Genomic DNA, 19244 nt, shown 5'->3' on the forward strand with positions numbered 1-19244 from the left:
AGAGGCTGGTAGAGCAGGACACCCATAGTCCTCCCAGGTGCACCTGCGGCATGTGTGTCAAACACACATCATAAGCAAGCGAGCAAGTGAGTGAGCGAGCAAATAGGATTTGGTAGGAATGGCTCGAGCCTGTACCTCCAGCACTTGAGAGGTAAGGACAGGACCATCAGGAGTTCAGGGTCATCTTCAGCTACATCAACTACACTGGAAAAGCACATAAATATGTTACAAACTACCTACTTTCAGTTAGGCCGCACCAAACAACAGGGTTGGTGGAGCCATGATGGTGGTACCTTGGTTAAAAATAGCTGTTTAATTTCTTTTTTTTTAAAGATAAGGTGGCGCATATTAAATATACTGGCTTGATGACCACTTCCTGCAGAGTGCTCACAGTCGTCTCTAACTCCAGTTCTAGGGAATCTGATACTTTCCTCTGGTGTCTGGGCACAAATGTGCATACAGGCGAACAAAAACAATTTTATTTATTTTTAAGTAACAGAGTCTCACCATGTAACCTAGGCAGCCTCCCTACTGTTAGAATTAAAGGAGTTCACGTTCACATCAGTTTTAATTTATACTACTTGATACACTGACATTTATTTGATGGAAATGCAGATAGCATAAAAGGGGTTACTCTTTCTTTTTTAGAAAGGGTCCTAGGACCCCTGGGTTTAAGTATCTTCTTACTTCAGCTTCCCGAGTGCTGGCAGAAGAGCATACACCGCCACATCCAGGCTTCAGTTTCATTTGTAATAAAGAAACTGGTCTTGATTCTTCAAAACAGAATGGCACAGAATCTGTTACATCTAACAGACCACTCCTAGGTTCCCCTCTGACCCTAGAGAGGCAGCACTAGATGGCCCAGTGTCCTGCTTTTTAACCAGATTAAGAAAGAGTTTTACTCAAGCATGTGCTTACATCAACCAGAATAAGGCAGTAAGACTACCAACAGCAGGCGTGGTGGCTCGCCCTGACTCCGGCCCTTGGGAGAACTGCCTGAAGCTCTGGCTTACAGAATGAAAGCGTGTTTAAAATGACAGAAACCAAAGGCCGACAACAAAATAGGGAAATAAGAAAGGGGAAAACCAATGAAGTGTTCACTAGCTTGTTAACTTAAATACACGGATGACATACACTTGCTCTCCTGTTACAGAACCTGGGTTTCATAATATTTTTGTTCCATTCTGTATTTATGACTGGCAAAGATACCACATTGTTCAGGAACTCACTACATTCTCCCTTCATTTTTATCTGAGGTCGATCAGACACAGACCTCTTTTATGCTTAACAGTTAGGGAAGTGTAATAAAGGTCTACTCAAAACAAGTCTGTGCCCCAGACTAACTTGTTTGTGGACAGCAAAGTTTGATCACAAAATTTGATCAGTGATAGCCGGGGGCCTTGTCTCCAAATTTCAACCTGAGATTTTTTTTCATCTGTGGGTGATGGAATATGACCCAGTGGAATCACAGGAGCAAGAGCGAATCACAGTAAGTACACTGACACACAGTAGTGTCCCTATATCTTATAACCACGTGGCTACCAAACAGAAGGTGGAAAAAAATTATGAAGTCTTTGAGGCCTTTGCTGGCCTTTGGTGGTGGGGAGCATAAGTTTATTTTCAATTCAGTTTCATGCTATTTTCATCTCAAATGGTAGAAATTGGTGTTCATAGTACTTGCAGGGTGATAGTTGAATTGATTTATTGTCTTACTTAGAGACAGGTTTTCTACATTTAGTTTCAAAGATAATTCTTGGGCTGGAGAGATGGCTCAGTGGTTAAGAGCACTGACTGCTCTTCCAGAGGTCCTGAACAGTTCTCAGCAACCACATGGTGGCTCACAACCATCTGTAATGGGATCTGATGCCCTCTTCTGGTGTATCTGAAGACAGCTACAGTGTGCTCGTATACATTAAATAAATAAATCTTTAAAAAATATATCTTTTTTGATTCCAGATATAACTCCCTGGACTCAAAATGCTGCTATCAGACCTGCCATGGTCTTTGATGCCTAGAACTCCTGCGTTCAGTAAGGAGACTGGAAAATGGCCTCGTTTGAGGCCAGCCTACACTACATTCTAAGCCAGCATAGACTAACATGCGAGACTTTATTTTAAACTTATTTTTCAGACAGTACTATTATGGGACAGTACATGTAGCTAAGTTGCCTAGCATGGATGAAGTCTTGAATTGGATCTCCAGTACTGAATAAAACCAGCACCGGCACATTTGTAATCCCAGAAGTTGAGAGCCTGAGGCAGGAGGATCATGATGTCCAGGTTTTCCTGGGCTGTATGTCAAGTTCAAGGCCATCCTGGTCTACATGCCCCCCCCAAAAAAAAACAGATTAATGTCACATTAGGAAGTGAAGTCATCTGTATAGTTACCACCTGGTTCAAGAAACCAGAACCTAGAAAACAACTTTTTGTACCCCAATAGGTAAAGATTTCAGTTTTAAAGTTAGCCCCTTTCCAATAGTTGGTCACTACTACTCTCATCAGGTAGTGGGGGTCCTATTCTCTGCCCCTGAATGTTGACTCAATGGAAAGCTTAATCCATACACACAACTCTGCCAACTTTTAGGTCAGGCCTTCAGAACTGGTAACTTTGTCTCCTGAGAGGTTTACTGTTGGAATTCAACCACCAGGATGAAGGCCATTCATATACCTACTTGGGATGCACATGTCTAGGTGTTCTGTCCAACACCCATAAGTCCCAGCCAAATGCCAAACACATGTGAGCAGCCTTCTTCGAATCCCGGCCTCCACTGCCACATAGCCCAACCTGGCCTTTGAATGCCTCCAGCTGACGATATGGAGATGAGAGCTGAGCTGTTCCCTTCCCAGTCTGCCCAAGCCACAACTTTGTTTTCTAATCTAAATGGCTGGAGCCAGGATGAGTGGCTCCCACTCCTGTAACACCAGAGATGGGGAGGCTGAGGCAGGAAGATCGTCCTATGTCCAGGCAACCCTGATATGAGTAGTGAGTGCTAGACCTATGGCAGAACCTATGGCAAAGAGGGAAGAAGAGACGGAAGGGGAGGAGAGAAAAGGAAGCGTAAGTGCTAGGTATAGTGGTGTATGTATGTACTACTGGCATTTTGGAGGGGGACATAGGTTCAAGGTCATCTTCAGCCACCTAGTTAGAGGCCAGCCTGGGTTATATGAGACCTATCTCACTACTACTACTATTACATTATTATTATTATATTATTATTACTATTTTATTATTATTATTTTATTATTTTATTATTATTTACTAGGGAATGAGGAGCCAGAAAAGATGAGTGAATTCAACTACGCAGAAGTCACTACTGACTGTTTAGAGAAGAATGTCAGGGTAGCTATGGGAATGGAAACTTGAGGTCACATACGCAGCAGGTATAAGCATCGACAAAATGGATGGGACCCCAGGACACACAGGTCCTTCATTTGGAGTGAAACTCGCCTTAGAGAGAGTGTATGGTGCAGACCAGGGCTGAATGCCCTTCAAGGTCCTTTTGCACAACACAGTCGAAAATCAATGCAGAAGGAATCAATGGAGACAGGGAAGAGAGAAGCCTTAGAGATGTGGAGTCTTCCAAAGGAAGATGGGTAGCCCCAGGAATAGGTCTATTTTTTAAAGGAAGTGTGGGGCTGGGGGAGGGACTGAGGCTGCAACTCTAATTCCATAGCAGAGCTCCTGGATGACTGACAGAGTGCCTGAACCCCTAGGTTGATCCCCAGCATCACTGGAAGAAATAAAGGCAGGGAGGATGGGGGGTGGGGTGCGGAAGGGTTGGGGCTGAGGCACCCAGGCAACCTGGACAGAAGATAAGAAGATGTCTGTGAAGATCCAGGAATGGAGATATTAGAATATTTGAATCAGTGACACAGGAAGGACGTCAGTGAAGGTAAGGACAAAGACATGAAGATAGGCTTGAGGGGTGGGGGGGAGAGAGAGGAGAGAATGTTCCATTAGGTTCCTAGAAGTCCATAAGAAAACAGTAAAGGATGCCAAGGAATGGTAATAGTGGGCCACAAATGGAAGCGGAAGTGTATACAAGAACAGGTCAAGGTTGCCAGCATTTGACTGGATGCAGTACCTGTGACCTTGCAAATTCCAGAACCGTTTCCTGTATCTGCATCACCATTTCTGTCGATCCAAAATTCTGCACCACCGACAGAATGGCAAGGTCATTTAAATGACAGGAAGGAAACCTGTAAGATTCTCTGCATGGAAGGATTTTAGCACAAAATCAAGTGCCCTCTTTGCTCTAGGTGAACTAGCTAAACTACTCAGACAGCAGCTTTGCAGAGAACTGTTGTGCCAAACCAGATTAATCATGGCTTTTTTGCAGAGCAGGCCTGCAGGAAGAAATGAAAGTTTGAAGTGAGAAGATGAGTCATATTGCAACTTGTTAACTGGCATCCTTCCTTCCTCCTGCTCTGCCAGTTCCTATGCTTGGTGATTCATGACTTTGAAAGAGTTGCAGTAGTTCCTAACATCATAGTGGAAAGACAGAAAGCAGGAGTCCTTTGGGGCCTTCTCTCAGGGAAACGTTTCTTTCACAGTAGACACTGTCTCAACGCTTACTGGCCATGTGACTAGTGTCTCTTAGATTTGAGGGATGCCCATAAATGAGCACAGACTAGCTATGCTAGAGTTAGCTCATGGTGGCTTACCCCTGGGGGAGAGAGACAGGCCTCATCAAAAAAGTACTGCTCGCGGCTGGAGAGATGATGCAGCTGCAAGAACACATACTGCTCTCAATTTGCAGAGGACCTGAATTTGGTTTCTAGCACCTATGTCAGGTGACTCACAGTCACCTGTAACCCCAGCTGCAGAGAGACCCCTGTAGCCTACATGGCCACTCATGTGCACATACTCATACACAGACACACAAGAGACATATAACTCTTTAAAAACAAACGGGGAGGGGGGGGGAGACTAGAGAGATGGCTCACTGGTTAGGAACAATGACTGCTCTTCCAGAGGTCCTCAGTTTCAATTCCCAGCAACCACATGGTGGTTCACAACCATCTGTAATGGGATCTGATGCCCTGTTCTGGTGTGGCTGAAGACAGCTATGTACTCATATAAATAAAACAAATAAATATTTAAAAAACAAACATATATTAAGCCAGGTGGTGGCACATGCCCTTAATCCCAGCACTCTAGAGGAAGAGGCAGGAGACTCTCTGCCTAGTTCCTCCCTGACACCACATTCTCCACAATGTATAAGTAAATATGATTTTAAAAACATTTAAAAAGTGGATGGTTCCTGAGAAATGACACCCAAGACTGGCCTTTGGCCTCAATGCATGTATGTGCATTAAACACGAACATATTAAAGATAAAAAGAATGTCAGATGCATATGTTTCACTTGGAATACACATAGAAACCAGTGCACCTCTCAGCCCTCCTTGGGAGAGTTTTCTATTTGCAAAGATGGTAACACAGAGCTGCAGCTAGCTAAAGAGCACAGAGTAAGGAACCACAGAATGCTCAACCCTAAAGGGGAACGTACATGCCACATGCACCGCCTCCCAAGATGCAAGGATCATTTCATAAGAGGAAGTGGTAAAAGTGTATGAGCCAGAGGCAGTGGACGAACACAGGGAAACATCTGGACTCATGTGAACCCACAGTCATTGCAACACACAAAACTTGTGCAAGCCAAGTTGGACTAAACAAGATTTAAACCCAGCCAACCTGGCTCCATTGTCTTAACTAAAAGTAAGTTCATAGCTTGATGACATGTTAAAAAAATATGGGTACCAAGAAAAAACGCATAGTAGTATTGAGTTCCACCCAGCCCGTAACATTGAAACATACCATATGAAAAGTCTCCAGGGCACACAGGACATGAAGAGTAGAATACTGGGCTTCAGGTGCACTCATTTGTATGCAAAGATGAAAGATGTTGGGTTGTTTGTATGGTTGTATGGTTGTTTGTATGGTTGTTTGTGTGGTTGTATGGTTGTTTGTATGGTAGTTTTGGTTTGGTTTTTGGTGATTTTGAGACAAGGTTTCTCTGTGTGGTCCCAGCTCTTTCGGAACTCACTCTGTAGATCAGGTTGACCTTGAATTCAGAGATCTTCCCCTCACTGCCTGAGTGTCGGGATTAAAGGCATGTGTCACCATGCCCAGCTAGAAAGGTGCTTTTTTTTTTTTTTAAATTTTCTCTCAACAGCAGGATTAATAAAAGATGATTTAGTTTATGTTGTGCTGAAAACATTGTGATACACTGAAGGATTGATGGGGAGGGACAGTATTTATCATCCCAGAACTTTTGATAAAGATTTATTCGAGACAATTTACTAGAAGGGTGTGGTGGCACACACCTGTAATCCCAGCATCTGGTTGGCTCAAGAGGACCCAGAGTTCAAGACCAGCCTGTATTTGTTCTCTAATAAAACAAAACAGGAACTTGAAAGAAATCAAAAGCTAAAGAAAAGCTGCTGCAGAAACACAAGAGATACATACCAGGTTCTTCAGTGCTGAAGGTCAGTGTCAATCATAAACTCGATAGGACCTACAGTCTCCTGGGACATGGGCCTGGGCTTACCTGTGGGGCGGGTGTCTTGGTTTCATTAATTGATGTGTGAAGATCCGTCGATGTTTCTGACTATCAGAAACCATGTGACCAGCTGTCTAAACCTCTGCTGCCTTGGCTTCCTGCTACGATGGCTGTACCTTGAATTGTGAGCCCCTAATAAACTGTCCTCCCTTCAGTCACTTTTGTCAGAGCATTAGTAAAAGAAGCCAGGGTAATTGTCTCAAAGATGGACTCTGTGTCCTGGCAGCCGCTTAAATGATGGCAAAGAATCTGCTCTCCCTTAGGAGGGCTTTTGGGACTCGCTATGTAGTTCTGAGAGGCCTTACGGTTCAGTATATTGCACAGGCCGGCCTTGAATTTTAGAAATCCTCCTGCCTCAGCATCTTCAAATGTAATTTCACCTTTATCATTCATTTATTTTCGCCTTTTTTAAAACCTGGGGATTGAAAAAAAAAAACAAAACTCGGAATTGAACGTAGGATCTCATGCATGCAAGATGAGTGCTCTAGTACTGAGCTGCAGCCTATCTTGTTTTATTGGTTTGGTTTGGTTTTTAGATAGCCCTCTAAAGTGTGCATGGCTGTATGTGCAGGCCCTCTTAAAAACCCCTTCCACCTGCAACCAGACACACCACCATAGTACAATCCAAAGGCATACTAATTTGATACATGCTAAGGAACAATAATAGGACAATATTGAAAGTGTTTCCCACAACTAAACTCATGTTTTTAATCAGAGCAAAAAACTTTGTATAAAAAACATGGAAAACCCAGTACAACAACAGATAATAATAGTCTTGTATCTGAACTGAGGTGTTTAAGGTGGGACTTCTCCGTGTCACATAACACGATAGCATATGGGGCAAAGCTTGTGTGTTTAGAACTGTGGTGGTTTAAATGAGGAAAGCCCTCCGTAGGCTCAGTGTTGAACACTTGGTCTCTAGTTGGTACTGTTTGGCAGAGGTCATGGAACCTTTAGAAGAGATGCTGGACTGGAGAAGTACGTCACTGGGGTTGGGCTTTATCTTGTCTTCAGGGCATTCTCTCTTCCTCCTGTACCTGTAGTTAAGATGTGATAGCTCAGCTTGGTGCTCCTGCTTCCATTCCTGTCACCTGCTGCCGTGCCTACCCTCCATGAGGGAAAGTCCTCTGGAATAGTGAGCTAAAGTAAACTTCCGTAAGTTGCCTTTCACCACAGTGTTTCATCACAACAGAAAAGAGACGGATGCAGGAACATACACAGTCCACCATGGGCAGCACTGCTGCGAACACCCCAGATCCATGTCTGATTGTGAATTAATTTTTGGCCACTGTGCATTCAGAAACCTTTTTCTATTACCAACTTTTGTGACACCCTCAACTTCAGCAACATGACCCCCATTTTAGGGCTGTGACCAATAGTTTTAGAACCTGAGTCATATCCTAGCTTGATAGGCATGCCACAAGTTCAATAATGAGATTTGTGAAACAACCAAATGTCTTAGTCCATTTTCTGTTGCAATGAGAAGAAACTCAAGATTGCACAGTTTATAAAGAAAATTAAGTTATATTCTCACAGATCTGATGGTTGGGAAGTTGAGGAGCTGGTTCTCTTGTGAGTCTTCTTGCTGGTGGCAACTTTCTTAGAGGGGTTAAATGAATGGCTTTGTGGAACAGATGATGCCAATACAGACCCCCTGTTTGATGTGGTGGCATGTGCCTGTAATTCCAATACTCAGGAGATGGGAGCAGGAGGATTATGAATTTGTGGCCAGTCTGGACCACATAGTAAAAGTCTTTCTTGAAGTAAAAGAACATTCCTCCGTTCTAGACAGATCCTAGATTTCCTAATAGAGTTGACCTTTGAGTTCAACAGTTTCTGGTTCCAGGTTAGGGGGATGCATCTTGTTTTGGTTTTGCTTGTTTATTTCTTGCTGGCATTGTAGCATAGCAGTACTTCACCTGGTAAGGGACAGGAGCACCCAAGCACAGAACATTTGTTCCTTCTGCACTGACTGCCTAGGATTTTATCCCATGCTTCATTTCACACTGATTGCTGAGAATAATTTTGTCATATGGTGTGTGTGTGTGCATTTGTGCTAAAAATAATCTACCCTGTGTAGTGTAGATGATATGCGCCTGGGAACACATCTTCTGCATGCCTGGGAAACTCTCTTCTGGCTTCCCGTTTGCAGCCCATGCTTTCCTCCTAGGTTGTCTTTCCTTGGCCACCCTCAACCTTTCCCATCTACTGGCTCATTTCTAGCACCGTTTAAACATACTCAGACATCTTCCCTCTTGTTTTGCCAGATGTTATTTTTCAGTGCTGGGACTGAACCCACAGAGTTAGTTTTCTGACTCCACAGTTCTCATGCTATTCGATTCCTGACCATTTCGTGAGACCTAGCAGACCACTAAATCTTCCTTAATCCAGTCTGACAGCGAGTTCTTATTGATAAAGGAATAGATGTATTTATCTTTATATGTACTTGTTTCTTTTATTTTTGCAGGAGATTGGAAGCAGGGCTTTGTGTGGGCTAGGTGAACTACTGTTATATTTCCAGCCCTATTTAGTTTTGTAGACAGTCTCACTAAGTTGCCTAGGTTGGCCTTGAACTCATTCTAAAGCCCAGGTGTACCATGAACTTGCAGTCCTCCTGCCTCAACTTCCCAAGTCAATAGAATTAAAAGTCTACACCAACAGGCCGTGCCGTATTGCTTATTTTTTTTTTTACCACTAACCAAAACTTAGTTCTTAAAATGCTTGCTTTCAAGCTTGGCATAGTGGTGCACACCTTTGATTCTAGCACTCAGTAGGCAGAAGCAGGCAGATCTATGAGAGTTCAAGGCTAGGCTGGTGTATGTAGTAAGATCCAGGACAGCCAGAGCTACATAGTATGACCCTGTCTCGAGAAACACAAAACAAAACAGAATAAAGCAAAGCAAAGCAAAGCAAAGCAAAGCACAGCACAGCACAGCACAGCACAGCACAGCACAGCACAGCAAAGCAAAGCAAAGCAAAGCAAAGCAAAGCAAAGCAAAGCAAAGCAAAGCAAAGCAAAGCAAAGCATGGCAAGGCAAGGCAAAGCAAAGCACGGCAAGGCAAGGCAAGGCAAGGCAAGGCAAGGCAAGGCAAGGCAAGGCAAGGCACAGCACAGCAAAGCACAGCACAGCACAGCACAGCACAGCAAAGCAAAGCAAAGCAAAGCAAAGCAAAGCAAAGCAAAGCAAAGCAAAGCAAAGCAAAGCATGGCAAGGCAAAGCAAAGCACGGCAAGGCAAGGCAAGGCAAGGCAAGGCAAGGCAAGGCAAGGCAAGGCAAGGCAAGGCAAGGCACGGCACAGCAAAGCACAGCACAGCACAGCACAGCAAAGCAAAGCAAAGCAAAGCAAAGCAAAGCAAAGCAAAGCATGGCAAGGCAAAGCAAAGCACGGCAAGGCAAGGCAAGGCAAGGCACAGCACAGCAAAGCACAGCACAGCACAGCACAGCACAGCACAGCAAAGCAAAGCAAAGCAAAGCAAAGCAAAGCAAAGCAAAGCAAAGCAAAGCATGGCAAGGCAAAGCAAAGCACGGCAAGGCAAGGCAAGGCAAGGCAAGGCAAGGCAAGGCAAGGCAAGGCACAGCACAGCAAAGCACAGCACAGCACAGCACAGCAAAGCAAAGCAAAGCAAAGCAAAGCAAAGCAAAGCAAAGCAAAGCATGGCAAGGCAAAGCAAAGCATGGCAAGGCAAGGCAAGGCAAGGCAAGGCAAGGCAAGGCACAGCACAGCAAAGCACAGCACAGCACAGCAAAGCAAAGCACAGCACAGCACAGCACAGCACAGCACAACAAAGCAAAGCAAAGCACAGCAAAGCAAAGCAAAGCAAAGCACAGCACAGCACAGCACAGCACAGCACAGCACAGCAATGCAAAGCAAAGCAAAGCAAAGCAAAGCAAAGCAAAGCAAAGCAAAGCAAACAAGAGATGCTTTCTTTCAGATGCTGGTGATGTCCTGCTGTCCAGCTGTCCTGGTTTGATTGCTTTTCATCCCTTCCTGTCAATGGTCTTCACAGGTAGGTCCTGGGTCTTCTGTTAAATCTTGGTAATTATTAATCTTTACAGTAAGGACAGCAAGACTCCTGAAGTAGAGCGATTTGTTCAAGGTTGCATTGGATGACTCTCAGACTAAGGCCCAGCCTAGCCTTATTCTGTGTAATATCTAAATTGCTCTATTGCATGTTGGTGTAGTGTTGGGAGCGATGCCCTTGAAGCCCTCCATTATTGATGTTATTATTATGGTTAGAATTAAGTATGACTGGGTTCCTGGAAAATCCCCAGCCAGCAGCAGAAGACTAATACAAATGTGGTGGTCAAGACGAATAATCATGATAAAGTTGTGACCTTGCTGAGAAATACATCTGACGTTAAGACACCCAATGTGACGACCTGTAACCTTTCTGAAAAACCAACATCCTGTTGACATCGGCTGACCACACGAATACTGTGTCCTTGGCCTGTGTAAATGTTTCACACTTCCCCCCTCCCTCTGTTACCCCTGTTACGGTATAAATTCAGCCTTGGGAAAAAATAAAATTGTCGCCTTGATCAGACTCTTGTCTTGGTGTCCTTCTTTGTGTCTCTTGTCCCCCATTCTCTTCCAGGTACCCTCAGTACCCGTCGTTGACAGTGTAGGACAGTGGGGAGGCAGGGCTCTGCCTCTTGCAATCTGCTTAGCCCTCCCTGCCCCTAGATGCTCATCGAGCCCTTGCCTGTCCAGCTCCATCACACATTAATGATCAGTTGACGGTTCACGGCATCTAGAAGAGTTTCCTTGATCTTAAGACTGTGTAGGCCCCTTCCTCTCCTGAACTCTTGGTTGTGCCTTGTGACAGTTCATTTTCATTGTGGACTTCACTGGATTTGGAATCACCTAAGTGACTCATCCTAGGGTGGGTCAGTGAAGGTGTTTGCTGAGAGATTTACTGAGAGGACACGACTCACCCTGAATGTGGGTGGCACCTTCTTTGGCTGGAGTCCTAGACTAAATGAAAAAGGAAAATGGAACAAGTGAGCTAGGCACCAGCATTCATCTCTCTGTGGCTTTCTAACCGGAACCACTTTCCTCACAGGCCTGTTGCCACCTGCAGAGGCTGTGCGCCCCACTGTGCCTTCCCACTTTCCCTAAGTCACATTTCCAGGTGTTTGACCACAGCAGTGAGAGAAGTAACTCACACACCTCTCCCTCTTCTCTTTCATTTCTCACATCTACTGGTGATGCTTCACTTCTTTTCCCATGAGGCCTTTCCATATTAGTCTCGAGGTCGGCTCTCTAGTTAGAATAATCACTGTCTCCATTGCATTTCTTTTTTTCTTTTTTTAAAGATGTATTTATTTATTTTATGTACAGCATTCTGCCTGCATATGTGATTGCAGGCCAGAAGAGGGCACCAGATCTCATTACAGATGGTTGTGAGCCACCATGTGGTTGCTGGGATTTGAACTCATGACCTCTGGAAGAGCAGTCAGTGCTCTTAACCGCTGAGCCATCTCTCCAGCCCCTCCTTTGCATTTCTGTTGCTGTGTTAAACACCCAGACAAAAATTGACTTCGGGGAAGAAGAGTTTGTTTTAGCTCAACATTTCAGTTCACAGTCCATCATAGCAGAGATGTCAAAGAAGGACACTTGAGGTAACTAGTCACATGACATCCACAGTCAAGAGCAGAGGGAAATAAACACATGCATGCTTCCTGTTCATCTATCGATGTCCTTTTACAACCCAGCACCCAGGAGCAGGGATGGTGCCACCCACTTTTGGGTTGAGTCTTAGAGCAATTAAAGCAATCAAGTCAATTATCCACAGACCATCCTGATCTAGGCAATCCCTTTTGGAATCTCTCTTCCCAAGATGTGTCAAGCAGATAGTTAAAGTTAACCATCACAGCTGTGTCAACAGGAACCAAAGTAAATTTCCCATTTCCTCAGGGAGGTGATGCTCAGCCATCCTACGGAGGCCGGCAGAGCTGTCTGCGCAGCTCATAGCCCCAACACGTGGCATGTGGATTTTACTAAGAATTGTCTTGCTTTATGAATAAGGAGAAAGTGAAACACTTCATATTAAATATTTGAATTTATATTTGAGAAGTTATCTTCTCAAGCAAAGACAAAAATACTACAGGAGCCTTAATCTGTATGGAGGTAGACAAGAAGCCTAGGTGGCCTCCCTCTACCCCTTCCAATCTGGTCATTCTGTTTGCTTTAATATAGTCCATGTTTAGGGAGACAGAATGAAATGCATTCATCTTTGTCATTAAACTTTTAAAGAGAGAGAGCTGGTTGTGGTGGTGCATGTCTGAACTCCTGGCACTTAAGAGGCAGAAGCAGAAGGATACTGAGGTGAAAACCAAAATGGGCTGCAGAAGAAATTCAAGACTAGTCTGAACTTGTGAGGTACTGCAGAAAACAATTTTTGAAAGAATATTGTATAGCTACGAACAGAAGTTAAGTTTAGTCAACAGATGAGATAAACTGAATGCAGAAGGTTAAATGAATGAGTCTATCAAATTCAAGACCTGCTTTTAATTTAGATAGCATTGTTACCTAGCAAGAAGTGGGGGGAATTATTGTGATTGGGGTTATTAAATTATTGTGAATAAATTTATGATCAGTTTGTAAAGATTTTATTTATTTATTTTTAACAGACATGGTAGTGCACTCCTTTAATCCCAGTGCTCAGGATGCAGGCAATTATGTGTTAGTGTCAGGCCAGTCTGGTCTACATAGCAAGTCAGTTAGGGATACATAATGAGGCCAGTCTCAAGACAACAAAAAAGAGGCTTTGAAAATACAAAAAAAAACCCCAAAAACCCAAAACATGTATATATGTGTTTGTTTCTGCGCGTGTGTGCGCGCAGATATATACTGAATCCAGAAGACACAGCAGATCTCCTGAAATAGAGTTACAGTGGTTGTGAGCCACCTGATGTGGGTGCTGGGAACTGAGACGCTGTGAAGGAGCAGTGTGAGTTCTTATCTGCTGAGCTCTCTTTCTATCCACTGATGATGGGGAAAATTTTTGAAACTGAATCCAGACATGACATGCTATTTGAAGAACTCAGTGGGTTTGCTCTTTACAGCTTGGAGTTTGGTATAACAACTTAGGAAGTCAGTGGGAATTTCTTTTCTCATTTTCTTTTGGAAAAATATTGTTACATTTCTTCATAAATGCATCAACACACTATAGTATAATCTATCAGTGACAGAAACTTTAAAACTGGTATTGCAGGCTGGAGAGATGGCTCAGTGGTTAAGAGCACTGACTGTTCTTCCAGAGGTCCTGAGTTCAATTCCCAGGAACCACATGGTGGCTCACAACCATAATGGGATCCAGTGCTCTCTTCTGGTCTGTCTGAAGAGAACAACAGTTTACTCACATAATAAGGTAAATACATAAATCTAAAAAACAAAAACAAAGACAGGTATTGCATTTTTATTGATTTTGTTTGTGTGTATGAGGTGGGGCAGGATTATATACTTCAAGAATCAATTCTTTCCTTCTACCCTGTGGATCCCAGGGATTGTCCCCAAGTGATCAGGCCTGGCAGTGAGTGCCTTTACCAGCTGAGCCATCTTGCTGGCCCTACTGTTTGTTAATTACACTCTCAGAATTCTCACTTCTGCTTTTACAGAACCCTCTCAAATCAATCTGCTCCCAACCCTCAAGATACCAGTCCGAGTTCCATTGTTTTCTGACTAGGCTTCTTAAGAAGACTTATTTATTATTACTGGGGGGAGGCATATGTGCACGAGGAGGTCATAGGTTAGCTTTTCTCTTCACCTTTAAACTGCTTCTGGGGCTGGAACTCAGGTCGTCAGGTTTCTCATAACCCCCTCCCCCTCCCCAAAACAATCCCTCATCATTCTCAATATCTACTAAGCCTATTAAGGTGGTTTTAATTATATATACATATATATATTACTATTTTAACAAAACGAAGACTGATTTCTCTCGTTTTGCTGTTGAAACTTTTCCTTGTTGTGTATGTTGCTTGTGCATGGTGCTGTTACCTCAGAATGTTTTCACACGTGTGTGGAATGAGCCTGAACGTACCCCAAAGCCCTCTTCCCCAAATTAGTCCTTTTTGTTCCTCTGAACAGTTTTGCTTCCACTTTCACATGATGCATACTTTCATGATTTCCTGTATTTATGTAAAAATCTAGGAACCACACAAAAGAAATCATATGATAAACACACACCATCTTTGTTTTTAAAGACAGGGTTTCTTGTAGCCTAAGCTGGTCTCAAACTTTTATATAGCTGAAGGTGACCTTAGACTCCCTATCTTCCTGCCTCTTCTATCTCCCCACTTCTGGGATTATAGGGGTGCACTATTACATCTTGTTCTTATTCTACTTTTTCCATTTAATATCTTAGGGTTTTCTCTACCTCAGATATCTCGATTCTTTTTTTATGACTCTGTAATATTTCATTGTACAGACATAGCATAATTTATTTAATCTATCTCTTATGCATGTATCACTAGGTTGTTTCATTATTTAACTATTACAGATAATACTATAATACTATAATAAACCAGGTATGGTGGTTTATGTCCATAATCCAAGTATTGAGGCAGCTAAGGCAGGAGCTTGAGGGTAGCATGGGCTGTCTAGTATGTGATCTGAGCCTGCATTAAGGTATGAGACCCTGTCTTGACAACAATACTACTGTCTTAGGGTCTGTGAACAGACACCGCGAACAATGTAAGTTTTATAAGGAACAACATTTAATTGGGGCTGGCTTATAGGTTCAGAGGTTCAGTCCATTATCATCAAGGCGGAAGCATGGCAGCATCCAGGCAGGCATGGAAGTCAGAAACAGACTAAGAATCCTCAGGCAGCTAGGAGGAGGGTCTCCAAGCCCACCCCCACAATGGCACACTTCTTCCAACTAGGCCACATCTTCTAATAGTGCCACTCCTTGGGTCAAGCATATGCAAACCATCACAACTACCAACAAAACAATTAACACTGTCAGTGTTAGCATTCTGTCTAAGCTCCGCCCCACAGTTACCTGGCAACAGCCAGGTTTGTCTGACTCACTATTAAAGGAACCCCCTCCTCACTCTCTTGCTCTCTTGTCTCTTTCTCCTCTCTTGCTCTTCTGTTCCCCCGTCATTCCCTTACCCCTTCTCTACTCCTCTACTCCTCTCTCTTTCTGCCTTTCTCTGCCTCTACTACTCTCTTAACTCCCCTCCCCAAGCCCTGAATAAATTATTCTATACTATACCTTCCTGTAACTAGTCCCTCAGGGGAAGGATTAACTCAGCATGGGCCCTCCGAGGAACCCCCTTCCCCCACACCTCACCACACCTCCATAGAATATAATCTCCCCTCTTCATCTTTTTATAAACCCACCAGTCAAGGCCCAAGAAACTCCTTTCCCCAAATTCTGGCATTTAGATAGACACCAGTATTCCCTCCCTTAGAGACTAGGGAAGCCAGTTGCCACTTCCAAAAGGAGTGGTTCTCTTTATTTCTATAAAAGTAGCATATGACTGTTCCATCAACATATGCCTGCGGTGCCTATCCGAACCTCCGGTCCTCTCAGTTCCTACTCACAAGCACTGTAAACACTTCAAAGCCCCACCTCCACTTCACCCAGCTCCCTTCTTCCAGGTACCCATTCCCTATAACCCTGAAGACCCCACCCCCAGCCCCTAGTATTTCTTTCTGCTTCCCCTGACAGACAGCCTTAGCAGTTTGAAATCATTTCCCCCCTTTTCACCCACAGAGCAGCTATCTCTGTTTCTTTACTGTGTAGCCTTTGGATTCATCTGGTGCTGAAACCCAGGAGGAACATATATAAGACCCCTTCCAAGGAGCTTGGTTTCTCCTACTGAACCAAACTGCTGATTTTTTGCTCTCCTTGGTGCGGATCACTTTCCCACACACGCTTCTGGTGCTTACAATATGACTCCAGATTCTAGAATCTGTCTCTGTGGTGGTTTGAATAGGAATAGGCCCCATAGGTTCATATATTTGCCCACTGAGGCACCTCCTTCCCCCATACCTGACTACACCTCCGTAGAACATGCCCTTCCTCTCTTTTTATAAACACACCAGTGTGACCTTGTTGGAGTGTTGGAGTAGGTTGCTGGAGGAAGTGTGTCACTGTCTAGGCTTTGAGACCCTCCTCCTAGCCATGTGGGAGCTAATCTAATCTCCTGTTTGACTTTGGAACAACACGCAGAACTCTCAGCTCCTCCAGCCCCACGTCTGCCTGGATGTTGCCATGCTTCCTGTCTTGAACCTCTGAACCTGTAAGCCAGCCCCAATTGAATGTTGCCCTTTATACAAGTTGCCTTGGTCATGGTGTCTCTTCACAGCAATGGAAGCCCTGACTAAGACATCTTTTTCATGTTTTCATGGCTATGTTGCCAATTCATCCCTCCGCCTGCTCTAGCCATTCATCTCTCCTGGTCCACTTGATAAGTGTCCTCTTGGTTTCGATAGCTCCTGGAGCTGTCTACACCCTCCTGGGTACCCACCACATGGGCATATCTCATGCAAGACCCCTAGCCCTCCCCATGATAGAATTCTGTTTTTGACCTTTTTCTCTAAAACCTCTCCCAATCCGACTCTTCAGTTGCTTTCTCCTCTATGTGCTCTAACCACTCCAGTCTCCAGAGCTCTCTCTTCTTTGTCTCTGTTGGACAACTAAAAAAGGTACATGGGTATTGTCAGGAGTTCCTCTTGCCCTACGGGGCCTGCATCATGTTGAAGGGACTGCCTCTCTGTAACTTGTGACAAATCTCTCAATCAGCTTGGTGATGGCTTTCCAAATTTGCATATTTCTGACTGAGCAAAGGTGATTGTGATTCTACATGGTTAAGGACCACTTCTAGATTTTTTTTTTTCTGAGAAGTGCCTATTTCTTAAAAATTAATTATTGTGTGTATGTGTGTGCTGTGTGTATGCACATGCACACCATGGTACGTGCATGGAGGACAATGTCGTGATGTTGGTTCTTTTCAACCTTTATATGAGTTCTGGGGATCAGACTCAGGTATCCTGGCTTGGGAGATAATGCCTTTCCCCACAGAGCTGTCTCACCCACTCTAAACTTTGCTTCATCTTCCGTTGGGTTACTTGAAACCAGGTAGTCCTTGAGTCCTGGAGCCAAGGCTAGCCTGGGGCCCTCGATTGCCTTGTCTGCATTTCCCAAGTGCTGTGATTACAGGTATATGCCGCTGTGTTCAGCGTTTATAGCTTCCTTCCCTTTCTCCTCTCTTCTTGTTCTTTCCTTCCATCTTCCATTTTCCTTCTTTCCTTTGTTTTTGAGAAAGGGTTTTACTTTGTAGCCAAGGTTAGCCTGGAACTGGTAGTAATCCTTCTGTCTCAGCCTGCCCAGTTCTGGGATTAGAGACATGAGCTACCATACTCGTCGTGCCTTTGCTGGTTTAGGGGGCAGATTTTGATGTTTCAGAGCCCTGTATTGGATCAAGTTGCCTCTCTATGTATTCAGTTGGAGAGTTCACTCTAGAGTATTTATACTGAAATATATTAAAACCAAGAGCCAAAGCGTCAAAACAGGAAGCAGTTTTTACACATGCAAAAAGCATGCTTCCTATCTTCAGACAAATATGAGTCCTGGGCATTGTAATAAACGTGAGGTTGCCTTTGCTTTTAATTCATTGTAAGAGAAAAGAATGTGTGGAGTGCAGGCATTAGGAGACTGCTGTGCTTGGTAACCCCAGAGTGTTGAATATTCTTGTAGTTGATACTGATTGTCAACTTGAAGGTATTTATTGGCACTCTGGAAACTGGTCTATGAGGGATTGTCCAGATCTGGTTAATAGATGTGGGGAGAGCCACTGTAGAGGCAGCAACATGGAAGAAATGCAAGCTGAACACAGGCATTCACTGCAGTCTGCTTCCTGGATGTGAGCACACGTGACCAGCTATTTCCTGCTCCCGCCATGGTCCTTCCCTGCCTTGAAGGGCTGCATGCCTCACAACTAAAAAGGGAAAGGAGCCCCACCTCCTTACATTGCTTTGTTCGGGTTTTCTGTTGCAGCAATGAGAAACACAGATAGCAAGGGAAATTAAACATGATCATAATTGGATCATGGATGAGAGGGAACGTACCAGGCTGAACTGAGAGGTACAAAGCACACAGACACAATGTCTATGGAAGGATGCTTGCCAACAATTTCCACATAACCAATGACTAGTTGATGGGTGGTTGCTAGGATAACAAAGCCCTGAAGTGCTCCACTGAAGACCAAGTGGGGGCTAGAAATGGACTGGCAGAGAGGTCTGCTCGGTTGGTCCTCTTTGTAGAACACCAGGTTTAAGTGAAGTATTTAGCTTATGATTGGGGTTTTAGAGCTTAGAGGGCAGGGACAGGAGGATCATGGTATGATTGAGGACAGCCTGGTCTATATAGGGAGTTCCAGACTAGCCAGACAGCTGCATAGAGAGGCCCTGTCTCAGAAAACTAACTGCAACAAAACAAACAAACAAACAAGAATAATTCAGGGAATTTAGTTCTTTGTGAAAATATTTGGATGTATTTCCCCTTAGTCTGTTACTTTCATATTGCTGTGATCAAACACCTGATAAAGAAGTGAGGAAAGTTATCAGCTTGAGGGATATCATCCACTATGGTGAAAAACATGGTGGTAGGTGGCTCCCAGGTGGCAGAAGCACATTGCTGCTCATATCTCAGTGGATCAGGAAGCC

This window comes from Rattus norvegicus, chromosome 17 (genome assembly GCF_021556685.1).
Source record: "Rattus norvegicus strain SHRSP/BbbUtx chromosome 17, alternate assembly SHRSP_T2T, whole genome shotgun sequence".
Classification (NCBI taxonomy): Eukaryota; Metazoa; Chordata; class Mammalia; order Rodentia; family Muridae; genus Rattus; species Rattus norvegicus.